The sequence below is a fragment of the Mandrillus leucophaeus genome, unplaced genomic scaffold, assembly GCF_000951045.1.
Source record: "Mandrillus leucophaeus isolate KB7577 unplaced genomic scaffold, Mleu.le_1.0 Scaffold1566, whole genome shotgun sequence".
NCBI lineage: Eukaryota > Metazoa > Chordata > Mammalia > Primates > Cercopithecidae > Mandrillus > Mandrillus leucophaeus.
Genome location: NW_012101550.1, coordinates 81,519 through 95,498, shown reverse-complemented (window position 1 = coordinate 95,498; position 13,980 = coordinate 81,519). Strand labels below are relative to the sequence as shown.

General features: G+C 35.0%; 1 protein-coding gene across 1 annotated transcript in view; it reads right to left on the bottom strand.

Annotated features, from left to right (window-relative positions):
• Nucleotides 1-13,980, bottom strand: part of GRID2 (glutamate receptor, ionotropic, delta 2) — a gene marked incomplete at its 5' end in the record, with an annotated part of 361,187 nt that overhangs the window by 276,099 nt on the left and 71,108 nt on the right. The window lies entirely within an intron of this gene.

Sequence of the window (13,980 nt, the reverse complement as noted above, 5' to 3'; positions counted from 1 at the left end):
CCATTCTAACTGGTGTGAGATGGTATCTCATTGTGATTTTGATTTGCATTTCTCTGATGGCCAGTGATGATGAGCATTTTTCCATGTGTCTGTTGGCTGCATAAATGTCCTCTTTTGAGGAGTGTCTGTTCATATCCTTTGCCCACTTTTTGATGGGGTTGTTTTTTTCAGACTTTTGAATGGTGTTAACAAAAACATACTAAAATAATCATAACACCAGAGAGTTGAAAGAGTTACCAGAGACATTACATAATGTGATTAGGTACCTTAAGGCACATAAACCAGTTTCTAAAACTGACTTCATGTTTTGTTTTAATAAGGTACTTTAGTGACTTGGAAAACTTAACCAAGGGAGTCCCTACTTGTGCTTAGCCCCCAAATCTCCTATTTCACAGAAAACACTATTTTGTTCTCAATGAAAATGGACAATGGCTGCATAGCACCTCTAGTATAATATTTCTCTGTGTAATAAAACACTTATTTTTCATTTTCCTCCTTTAGCCTTCTCTTTGTCAAGTTAATTACTAAATTATTTTAGTTGTTATCTATAAGATATGCTACTTCCATTTTTAGACTGTTATTAACTAAACCATTTTTTTCTCTTATATTTTAGTTTTTGCATAATTTGTGAACCTTCTAAGTAGGTCATGGTAATCTTTACAAGACTTGAACAACTTACATGCAGCAGGGTCATTTAAAAAATAAACACTAATGCCATATTTCAAATTTATAATTGACAGATGGTTTATGCTGAAATTATCACAGGCATACACAAATATACACACACACATTGTTTTTTCCATCTCTGAGTGAATCATCACATATTTGTCCCTATTAAACTTCATTGTACTTCTAATCACCTTGTTTAATTTGTAAAGGTCCTTAAACATTCTTACAGTGTAGTTCTAGTCAATAATCACCCCTACTCAATATACAGTAATCTGCATATTTAATAAGCTTACTCCCTATTCCATACTTCAAATCAACACTGAAAATGTTAATTAGAATCTAAGACCAATGCTGACTTATGGAAAAAATTTATTCAATATACCCTCCAAGGCTGACATTGAACTATTGATCACTACCTTGTGTATGGCCCACTAACAAGCTCTGACACAATAATACATAATAATACTACATGAAACAATGACCCAAATGAATACAGTGTGAATTCAAATGAGGAATCAATAATAATTTGTGATTTTTTTCCTCTATAAGATCTTTTGAAGAGCTCAAAAACATTAATCATGCTAACAAAAATTTCACAGTGGGAAATAAAAGACTAGGAGAAATAAGTTACCATGAATAAATGTAGGCTAATTTAATAGCCTATTTAAAGACCCAGTGAAACATTATTGTCAAAGTAAGGTAGAAGGTCATAGTTTCAGTGAAGCATCTAATGAACACGACTAAAACCAAAAATCCTGGCTCTTCATAACACAGGAACAGGGGACCAAGTCTCTACTGATAACTCAACATTTTCCAAAATGCAAAAGATACATTTCTCTTCCCAGTCCAGTAGGTCTGTGAATTTCTCAAAATAAATTTTTTTTTAAATTTTTATTCTTAGAATGATTCAGAGAAAGTGTCCTCTATTCTCAAGTAGGTGATATTTCCTTTTGAGAAATTTCAGCAAGAATTAGTATTAAATATATATCTTGATGCCTGAGAGCCAGGTCTTATTAACTGCTGTTTTGAGATTATAAACGCCCAAACTGTTCTGCAAATGTGCTCCACACCCCCAAGTCAACAGCAAATCTTGCGAATTCTGTAGCATCGCTCTCAGAGAAGTATAATCGTCATCTGCATAAAAGCAGCCCACCAGCAAGCTTTAGACCTTATTCCTCGCCTTCGCCTTCCTCACCACTTGCCATTACCTAGGGCATCTGGCTCTTATCCAGCATCATCCCTCCTTAGCATCAGGGCTTGAGAAATGGGGGTTGTAGTAGGGGTGTGTGTGTGTGTGTGTGTGTGTGTGTGTGTGTGTGTAGGAGTGGAGGAGAAAGCCATTAAAATAAATTAAATATCTTTAGATGACAGGAACTATGGAGGAACGAAGAGCATCAGAGAATTAATGGGGTCAAACAGATACTTAGTAGTAGAGTGTGGAGGTCAGCATATCAACATTACTGGCATGATCGAGAGGCTAGGGTAAGAAAAATGGGACTGGAAATAGAGAACTAGAAAAAGAAAATAAGAAGATATGACACAAAAGGATTTTCTTTTCAGATTTGCCTTTCAACTTAAAATATCTGTTAATCAGGTTTTCATGTGAGTATTAGTTTTATCTCACACCTTGTTTAATAAGAGATCTCATTGGTATAGTTGATATAAAATTTTATGCCTGAAGGGACGTGGAAAATAACATCATTCAAACTGTGATACGAATATTTGTGCAGTGAGCAAAGAATTGGATCACTTTTTTAAAAGATGAAAAACTGAAGTGCAAAGTGGTTTTAAAATTTGCCTTATTTTTTAGTAGGAGAAAAGAGACTTGAACCTAAGTCTTCAGTCTCCTTTAATAGTATTCTTCTGCCAAACAGCCCTGCCTGCCAACTCCAGTCTTACTGATTTTCATCACCACTCTTCCCACATTAATTTCACAAAAGGTTTCTCCATACTCAAACTACGTCCTCCACAATGACTAAGCAGTATACTCCAAGTATAGGGTTTTTTTAAAAAACCATATCTATAAGTTTGTGGTAGACAGAATTTATTTATTCAGCAGACTTCAGTAAGGGAAGAAAATAACAGGAAATGGAGAAGACACAGGACTTTATATTCTTGAGTACAGTACTTAATAGGTTTCTAGGCTTAAAGGAGCAAGATTGGGAAGAGAGAGAAAAAGAGAAGGATCTGATTTGTCAAGAATGATTCATCTTGTTCAGAAGAAGATTATTTTAGAAGCTGTGGAAGATTATAAAATTGGTGAAGTTTTTGTCTTGGTAAGCTCAGTGTAAACAGAGTCTATGGAAATGCTAATATAGCCCTGCTCCTAGGAGCCACAGACAAACTGTGAGACAACTTTTAATTAAATGCTCACTGAAGGGTGGCTTTGAAAGACCAATATTCTAGGAAATTTTAACTTTTTTCCAAAAGAGAGACAAAATTCTGTCTATGACATCGAGATGACTGTATGTTTGGGAAACATCCATCACTGCAGTACTTAAGTGCTAGGACAAGTAAGCCATTTCAACAGTAACAATAGAGTAAGGAGATGAATGTCTTCCTCTGCTGCAGTGCTTGTGTGTTCTGGACCTAAGCCTATACAATTCTGTACTAAAATGAAACAGAAAGGCAGTATGAGCCAGACCTCGCTCACTTCATCCACCTTCATTGTGGCTGCTCCTAATAAAGTGTACAATTGCCTACTGAGAGCTATAAAAAAGGCTTCCACTGGAAGACTAAAGAGTGAGGTGACACAAAGGATACTTAGAGACCATTTTAGGTTTCCACTCTTATCCTGGAATAATAGGTCAAAGAAATGGCTTTCATATTTTTATCTAATTTTTTAAATGGGGTATACATACAAGTCATGGAGTTTCATACTCTCAGGTCAGATTCTAAAAAATGTCTGTCTAGTTCACTCAGTGAGTGAATATTTACTTGTAACCCACTAAATACTCACGCAATATACTACATAAGGCACTGAACTGGTACAAAGATGATACAACAACCCTCAAGAATATGCATTTTAATAGGGAAGTAAAACAAGTAGAATAGTATTCCAATACGGAGTGTAAGTGAGGTAGATGTGAAGTGGTTCAGAAAAGGGAGACACTAAATGTAGTTATGAATATGTGGCAAGGATATAGAGAATAAGTGGTATTTGAGCTATGTATTATGAGAGGGCTAAATAAAGACGAGTTAGGAGAGAAAACTTGCCTGGCAAATATGTATCCTGACCCAGGGGTCTTGCCAGTCTTTATTAGTAGCAACCTGATCTCAGTGCTAGTTAGTCACTAGCTAAGGTCAGATAACAGAGTGAATCATTCTTTCAAGCCCTTATTTATGCCTAAATCAAGATAAGTCTTCCAGATGTATCATATTTTTGTTTGTTTGTTTTGCTTTTACTTTCAGGGGAATGAGAGGATTAAGCAGCAGGGCCAAAAGACAACCCTCAGCAAATCAGACCGCAAGGTAGGATGGTGACATCTGTGTCAGAAACGGTAGTTCCATAAGCAAGAAACTTTGAGATTTAGGTGAATCAAGTCAAAGGAACAATTAATGTATAGAATTGTGGACAAAATGACAAAAATACCATCAAAAATGGGGGCAGAGAGAAAGACAGTCCAGGGAATCTACATGAGTGCCTGGAGAAAATGTAGAAGAATGGAAGCAAATGTCAGGTAGGGGCTGTCCATGAACTGTGCTATATTATTCATGCCTTTTGACTTTTTTTCACTTAATCTTTACACTAAACCTATGAAGTTGAATCTATCCCCTTTTTACTCTTAGGGAAAATATGGTTTATAATAATTATGAAATTCTGACAAAGTCATTGAGCTATTAAGTGGCAAATAATTTGAATGCAGATTTGTTTGAGTCCAGTCTCCTATTACTGACATTTGGATACCACAAAACTTAGAAATACCTGGAAGTAACTTAGCTAAACATCCTGCTGCCATTAATTCTTTTCTGCAAAGCTCTCTTTATTTCCTAAGAAACTTATAGTAACCCTTATGGATGTCATTTATTCATTTACTTATTTCATACAATAAAAGTTTAGTGTATTTGTAATTAGCAAACAATATGTTCCCTTGGTAAAAAGTTACAGTGCTAGATTGCCTGGGTTTACTACCCTAGCTTTTAGTTTCATCATTTATAAAATAGAGATGATAATAACATATCTCTCATGGGGCTATTATGAAGACTAAATGAGAAAACCCATGCAAAGTGTTTAGAAAACTAGCTGTCACATAGCAAGCACTCAAGAAATGTTAGCTGCTCTTATTCATACTATTGTCAGGTACTCTGAGAGGCACTCTAGCAGTACCATGATGGATATAACATAGTCTTTGCTTTTGAAGAACTTAAAATCACAAAGAGAAGGGACATGTGTAGTAATGATTAATTATGCCTGGGAAAATGGAAGATACCAGAAGAGAGGGGGTTTTGAGCCATTTCAGGGAGCGAGAAGAGCATGTAAAGCTCCAGAGAGGCATGCAATGTCCCATAAGAGTCTAACTTGACTGTTGCATGAAAAAAATGAGAAGCAGTTCGTTGGTGCCCCTGGACAGAAATGTGGATGGGCCAGAAGGGCTCAATATGCTTTGCTAATGGAATTGTATTCATCTTGATTGGATGAAGTAATAATAAAGTTTTTCAAGCCAATTTTGAGGATGGGAGAAGGTAACAGTCTGGACTCCACACTCCAGTGGATAAACTGTAATGGGAAGAGAATAGAGAGAGAGGAGCAATAGATAAGGTAAGGGAAAAGAAAATAAGATGGGAAGCAGCAGGCAGGGGCAGTCATGATATTTTATAGGGAAGAAAATCAAGCAGAAAATCAAGACTTGGAGAAAAAGATGGAGAAGAAATAGAAGAGGGGATTATAGTTAGCCAATACCTTATTTTAAAAATAGTTCTTGAAACAACTGATGTAATCCACTGAACAGGCTAATAAAGAAAAATTACCCAAGCATACCAATCAATAAAAAATGAAAAAGCATTTGTCAAAATCCAACACCTGTTCATGATGAAAAACACATGGAAAATTAGGAATAGAAGAGAACTTCCTCTACTTGAGAAATAATGTCTACAATAAAAAACTTGAGAGATAATGTCATACCTAACAGTCAAAGACTGCTTTTCCAGCAAGATCAGGAACAAAGCAGAGATATTCACTCTCACTACTCTTAATTTGACACAGTACTGTAAGCTCTATCCAGCAAAGAAAAGGCAAAATAGAAAATAAATGGCATACAAATGAGAAAGACAAATGACACAACCATCCGACTTTGAAAATGGCATAAAGTGTACCTAGAAAATCCCAAAGAATCTACCAAAAACTCCTAAAAGTAATAAATGAGCTTAGCAAGGTTACAAGTTACACCTAGGAAATCCCAAAGGATCTACCAAAAACTCCTAGAACTAAGATATGAGCTTAGCAAGATTATAAGATAAAAATCAGCAGACAGAAAACAACTGTATTTCTATATCCTAGTAATGAATATATGAAAATTAAAATTAAAAATTTAATTGCTATGATTTTAATCCTTGTGTTCCTTCCAGAATTCATATTCAAACTTAATCCCCAGTTCAATAATATTAAGAGGGGGGCTTTTAGGAGACAATTAGGCCATAAAGGCTCTCCTGTCATGTCTGGGATTAGTTCCTTACCAAAAATTTTGATGGAATGAGTTTGTCCCCTTTTAACTTTCCATCTTTTCTGTCATGTGAGGACATAGCACAGCAGCCAGGGTACCATTTTGGAAGCAGAAACCTGGCCCTCACCAGACTCTCAACCTGCTGGCACTTTGATATTGGACTTCCCAGCATCCAGAACTGTGAGGAAATAAATTTCTATTCTTTCTGAATTACTCAGTCCTAGGTATTTTGCTGTAGCAGCACAAATGGATTGGACACCAATATCATTTATAATCACTGGGGAAAAAGAAATACTTAGGTATAAATCTAAAAAACCATGTACAGGACTTATATAATGAAAATTATAAAGTGCTGATAAAATAAATCAAAGATCTAAATAGGTGGAGAGACATACCATGTTTATAGATTGGAAGACTCAGCATATTAAAGATGTGAATTCTCTCTCCAATTTATGTAATGCAATTTCTGTCAACATTTCAGCAATATTTTTGTAGATATAGACAAGATTATTCTATAATTTATAATAAAAAGACAAAGGAACTAAAATAGCTAAAATGATTCTGAAAAAATAGTAGGTGGGAAGAATCACTCTACTCAGCTTCAAACTACAGTAATCAAAACTGCATTACCGGCAGAGGGACAGACAACATAGATAATGAAACAGGATAGGAACACAGAAACAGACTCACATAGTATGGCCAACAGATTTTTATTTTTGTACAAAGGTGCAAAACAATTCAATGAGGAAAGGATAGTCTTTCCAGCAATGCTGCTTGAGCATTTGAATATCCATAGTAAAAAATTGAACCTAAACCTTGCACTTTATACAAAATTAACTCAAAATGCATTAAATATGTAAATGTGTAATGTAAAACTATAAAACTTTTAGAAGAAATAGGAGAAAATCTTCATGACCTAGGACTTATTGAAGAGTGCTAGACATGAAACCAAAAGCACAATTCATAATATGAAAAAATTGATACATTGAATTTCATCAACTTCTAAAATCTTTGTTCTATGATGAACCCTATAACGAGGATGAAAAGACAAGCCACAGACTAGGAGAAAATATTTGAAAACCACCTATATGACAAAGCCTTTGTATCTGGACTATGTGAAGAACTCTTAATAGTAAACAACCCAATTAGAAAACAGGCAAAAGGCATGAAAACACCTTTCATGGAAGAGGATAAGGATTACAAATGAGCACATGAATAGATGTTCAATACCACTACACGATAATAAAATACAAATTAAAACCACAATGAGACATCACCACATACCTATAAGCATGGCTAAAAAAGAATAATGATACCACCAAATACTGACACAGATGCAGAAACCTTTGATCTCTCATACAATGCAGGTGGAAACACGAAATGGTACAGCCACTCTGGAAATGAGTAGGGCAGTTTCTTAAAAACCAAACATACACTTACCACATGACTGAGCAATTGTATTACTGGGCATTTATGCCAGAGAAACAACAACAAAAAATCCACAGAAAACTGCCACATGAGTGTTCTTAGCAGCTTTATATGTAATACCCCAAAACTTGAAACAATAAAAATGTCGTTCAAAAAGTAAATTGCTAAACCAACTGTGGTACATCCATACCATGGATTATTACTTAGCAACAAAAAGCAGTGAACTATTACCTACAACAACTTGGATAGATCTCAAGGATATTATGCTGAGTCAATAAGAAAGGCATTTTTGAAAGGCCTCATACTCTATGATTCAACCCTATAGTACACTCTTGAAACGCAAAACTTACAGAAATGGGGAACGCAGTATAAGTTACCAGAGGTTGGGGTTGGTAAGGAAGGGTGAATGTGACTATAAAGGGGTAGAATGAGAGAGATCTTTGCCGTGATGGAATAGTTCTGTATCTTGATTGCAGTGGTGATTATAGGAGTCTGCATATGTAATAATATGTCACAGAGCAAGCTGCGCACGTTGTACCAATGTAAATTTCCTGGTTTTGATTTTGTAGTATAATCACTTAATATGCAAAAATTGGGGGAACGGAGAGAAAAATACATGATGCTGTTTGGTACTGTATCATTGAAACTTCCTGTGCATATATAATAATTGCAAAATAAAAAGTTATAAGAAAGTTTGTTCAAATATTAGCAGAACTTACTGCTCCATGACAGTTTATGGATTATTATGCCTTGTCCTTCAACATCTTTTTGTACTTCCTATTTTCTCAAAACAGTGTTTTTTTTTTGTTGTTGTTGTTGTTGTTTTTACAATCAGGAAAAAAATGCATTCAAATTGAATAAAAATAAGTCTATCTTCTTTGTTGATGGCTCAAAGCTAAAAGTGAGAGGCAGATGGGGTCCATGAATAGTAGACCTTGAGATGCAACTTTTCTGCAAAATTGCATGTGAAATGCAGCCTAAACAGTCATTTCCAGAATATCCTCATTAATCACTGTCTTCTTTTTTATTTGTTAGCCAGAATGTAGTAAGCCACATCCTCTCTTTAAATATCTTAAACAAAATTAACTGAGGCAATATTCTTACATCCACTACAAATGTAGATGTTAGCCTAGAAATATGAAGTTTCTGAAGCCAAATTTCTAAGTTACCCTTAATCATCTAGTATTATCAAATTAAGTAGCCCTTGAAAAAAGTAGAGACACACTAGTATCAAGTAGAAACATACTAGTTAATTGCTGTAAATATACATGCATTAGACAACTTTAATGGCTTCTCATGCACACCTACATTTTCTCTCTCCCACATGTCCTCCTCTCCACAGATAAAGTTGTCTTTCTACAATAATGCCACTCTCCATTACCTCCAGGAAAAATTCCAAATTCCTTAATAAGTCTTACCATGCCCTTGACGACTTAATCCCACTTTCCTTTTCTTTACAGAGCATCTGTCACTTGCTACCATTCCCTCTGTCCCCAGGCTTTAGTACCAGATTTGGTGATGCTTGAATTTCTAAGCATAATTAGATCATACTCACCTGTGAACACTTAGAAAAAAATTGCTTGATAATTATTTCCTTTTCAAAATGTAGACCAAGGTGATGGCAAAAATCCTGTTATTGATATGCTATGGAAAAGGGGTTCTTCTTTAGTAATAGAATATTTATGGATCTCTTTTTGTATCAGTTTGGAAAGCAATGTTACCCCAGATTGGTTAGATTCAGTGGCAGAATCAACTCAGTATTTGTTTAGTCCAACCTTAAGCATTATGGAGAATGAAAGCACTGAACACAAAAATATGGTAGGATGTTGGGATCCCTTTGAGTAGATCCAAGTTTAATTGCAGCTCCTGGGAATGAAAAAACTCGAGTGTTATCACCAAAGACCAATTTGATTCTAAAGTTATTAATAACTATAACTGTGCAACCCTGATTTTCCTATAGCTATTTTCACTTTTATGTGAACTAGGTAGCTCTTGAAAGTAATATTACAATAAAGGCAAACAGAACTAATGTTGATGATGCTATTATCCAGTGCTTACTCTGAAGTACCTTCAAAGCTTCACATGCTCCATTTTACCATTACCACTATTAGTCTAGTTATCAAGAGAAAAAAATTCATTCCAATTTCTAGGTGTTTGAAAACAATTAACTATATGTTGTTACCTCTCAGTGGGAATGAAAAAGCCCAAATTGTCATTAGAGTCTTGTGGAAATGGCATTTTTTTCCCTTTAAAAACTGAATTGTGTCATACTCTGTCACATTATATTATATTAAACATAGGACACAGTTTTGATGTGCTGCCCATATCACTGAAGGGATATGAAATTAAATTTATGGGTTATCTTTTCCAAGGAAATTTCCCTTTCAAAACTTTTATTAATAACAAGTGCCAGGCTGGGCGCGGTGGGTCACGCCTGTAATCCCAGCACTTTGGGAGGCGGAGGTGGGTGGATCACGAGGTCAGGAGATTGAGACCAATCTGGCTAACACGGTGAAACCTGGTGTCTACTAAAAAAATACAACAACAACAAAAAAATTAGCCAGGCGTGGTGGCGGGCGCCTGTAGTTCCAGCTACTCGGCAGGCTGAGGCAGGAGAATGGCGTGAACCCGGGAGGCAGAGCTTGCATGAGCAGAGATCGTGCCACTGCACTCCAGTCTGGGTGACAGAGCAAGACTCCGCCTCAAAAAACAAACAAACGAACAAACTAACAAACAAACCAAAAAACAAGTTCCAGTTAGATTAGATGCTCATAGATATCTAATTTTAAAAACAAGGTAAAATTTTATGAAATTATTCAGCTTCCGCTAAATAAATCTATTAGATTGCTCCTACCAACCTAGAAGAGTTTCTGTCAACCATCAATTCAAAGAAGCTGATTTCTCTCCCCCATCCCTGCCCCCTCCCCTTAACTGTAACCCTGTAACCACCTCTTCCCATTGTAGTCTGCAGAAGCAACGCTGAATTTCGGAAATGAAGCTATGGTTGGCATGTGTTTGCCAAAGGCACAGCAAAATTGGGATGGAAAAAGTGTACTGACATGCACTGTAGCCTCATTTAGTGATGAGCAAATCTTATGGATATAAATGATTAAAAAGCATGACATTGAATGCTACTTTGAAAAAAAGTTTCTCTTTTCTAAGAAAAATTAGAATTTTCCCAAAAAACTTTGGCATTAGTTACAAATGAAACTTTGAATGTTTCCAAGAAACAGTGCAGGTAATTATGTTTACCAACACTGTTGAGGCATGAAATTAGAAGATATCTTTAAATTTCGGGAGGGAATCTGGCTTCTTTTAACTTATTTGGCTCTGATTCTCTCCTTCCAAAATTAGTCCAGTGATAATATTATAAGAAAGTAGAGATTTATTATACCCACTGATGACTTTAATAATGCCAGTTGGCATTGGAAAGGAATAATTTTTTAAAAAATGAATGCTCAGTTACTTTGGGCAGTAGAACTACACTTGAGGGAAACATGATGTGAAATTACAATCTTTTTCCATCAGGTTTTACTTTTAGGTAAACCTATGGATGTAAAAATTTGAGACAGGCTTCTGCTCCCACTACTATTGCATAAAAGTCTAGATAAAAACTGGTGCTAGCAAAGTTAGTAATAACCAAATAACTCAGATTTACAGACATCACAAAGTCTGCAACCTCAGAGAAATATCAGATCAAGTGAACAAATTCTAGGAACCACCACTAGATAAAAAAATAATTTGACAGGTAAGGCCATGGACTGGTATCTGATTGATGGGGGTTGGACTCTCAACTCTGACACTTATTGAGTGTGTAATCTTAAGCATTATCCCCCAAAACTCTGTTTCTTCATCCATAAAATGGCAATAAGAGAAGTACTTGTATTATTAAGCTTATTCTGTGGAATAAATGAGATAACACATGTAATATGCTTAACTTCTGGTTCATTATAAATTCTCAGTCAATGTTAACCATGATTTTTTGTTTACTATTATGATAGTTGTTCACTGCATAGGATCAGTTATTTTATTTAAAGTTTTTATGATTTATTCATTTAAAAACACTTCAAAGTTAGATGCGAACTACATAAATTTTGAGCTTTAAGGATACCCAAAATGTGACACATTCAACATAATTGATAAGAAATACGTTAATGAAATAAAATACTCAATTTTAATGATTAAGAACTATTTTGCTATTTGCCATTTGCAACAACATGGATGAACTTGGAGTATGTTACACTAGGTGAAATAAGTCAAACACAGAAAGACAAATATTATATGATATCACTTATATGCAGAATCTAGAAAAGTCAAACTTTTAGAAGGAGGAGTAGGATGGTGGTTGCCAGGGGCTAGAGTATAGGAGAAATGGGGAGATGTTGGTCAAAGGGTACAAACTTTCAGAAGATGAACAAGTTGTGAGAATCTAATGCACAGCATGGATGGTGCATTTGATTGTGGTAATTGTTTCACAATATATACGTATATTGAATCATCACATTGTATACCGTAAATATGTCCAATTTTTATTTGACAATTAAACTATTTTTCTTAAAATGACTTCTATTGATTGGATTTGCCAAAGTCTTACCCTGAATGGTAGATACCAGTTACAGACATAATAAACTCACGTTGGGATATATGCCTACACGCCTACAACACAAAAGTCATCTAACTTTTGATACTCTAGTTCCTCAGACCAGTTAAGGATTTGGAGAATTTCATCCTTTACATCCCTTAGCAATGGAAAATGCTATGACAAGTATCTTCTTGTGTTCTCTAAAAACTAAGATCCATACAGAAATTCAAGTTGAAGTGTGGTGTGGGAACTAACATGATGCAGTTAGAATGTAGGCTCAGGAACCAGATTTAAGGTTTGGTCTTTACTTAGTCACTTACTAGCTGCAGACTTTGGGTGAGTTACTTATCCTCTCACCTTTAGTTTTGTCATTTATAAAGTGAGTTATTGATAGTATGTATTTTTGAAGATGATGGTAAGTTTCAAATGAGCTAATGCATATAAAACACTCATCAAAAGATCTGGCATTTTATAAGTGATCAATAAATATTTATTATTATTTTCATAATTTTACTCATTTCATTGATCTTTTGGCTGGGCTGTTGTAATCATTTTCATATTGCTTAAAGTATGATGCTTATAGGGTCACCAGTATAAGCTTTCCATCAATGGTATAAGTTTCACTGTGTATGATTTGTAATTTATGTCACACATAGATCTGGTTACATGGACAATAAATTGGGGGGATATGAAGGTTCTGTATCAAAGGAATAATCAGAAAACAACTTGAGCAGCAGAATTTGATGAGAGAAACTAGAAACATCATTTTTATGAATGGATAAAATAATTGACTATTATTAGCATTACCAATTGTTTCAATTTGTATAATGAGCAAATTGAAAAAAATACCCTATTTATTTATAGATAATTCTTAATTTTTTTGGTATTATGTTATAATAGTTTTATGGCTACTAATGAATTTAATTTACATTCTTTTTAAAAGAAAATAACTACTCACATTTTCTTTTCCAAACAAGTTACATTCCTAAGGAATTCCCTGACGTATCTAATTATTCTGAATTTGAATTGCCAGCTTTTTGGAAAATGAGTGTTCAACTTTAGGAAAATTCAAACTTATCTTGGGATGAATAAACATTTTCAGGAAAATTTTTCTTAAAACCATATATAGAACATTATGTTCTAATAAGGCAGATATTATCCTGTGGTGCTGATCTTGTAGCATGAAACCACAAAAGCAAAACTGGCTGTGGTGGATAAAAGACCCTTGGGCTCTACAGGCTCATGGAAATGGCATATGTGAATTGGGAGACACCAGTTTAGGTAACTTTTAGGATTAAGTAAGTGCATCCCACCATTCCAACTGTGGCTAGTAAACAGAAGCAATAAGAATCACATGAAGTATAATGTAATGAAGAGAAAACAGAATGCGGTTACTGAAATACTATAATTTTCTGTTGATTGCTATTCCCCTGCCTTTTCTTTTCTCCCCAATCCCCAATCATCCATCTATCTCTCAAACATCTGCACCTATTCAACTATTTATTCTGATAGTACATAATGGGACAGACTCAAGGCAAAGATTTTCTTTTGACTATTTTTTTCTTCCTTTTCACAATGTTTACCAGACATAGTCATTCTTCGTGGACATTAAAATTCTGAAGATGTGTTATCCTTCCAGGA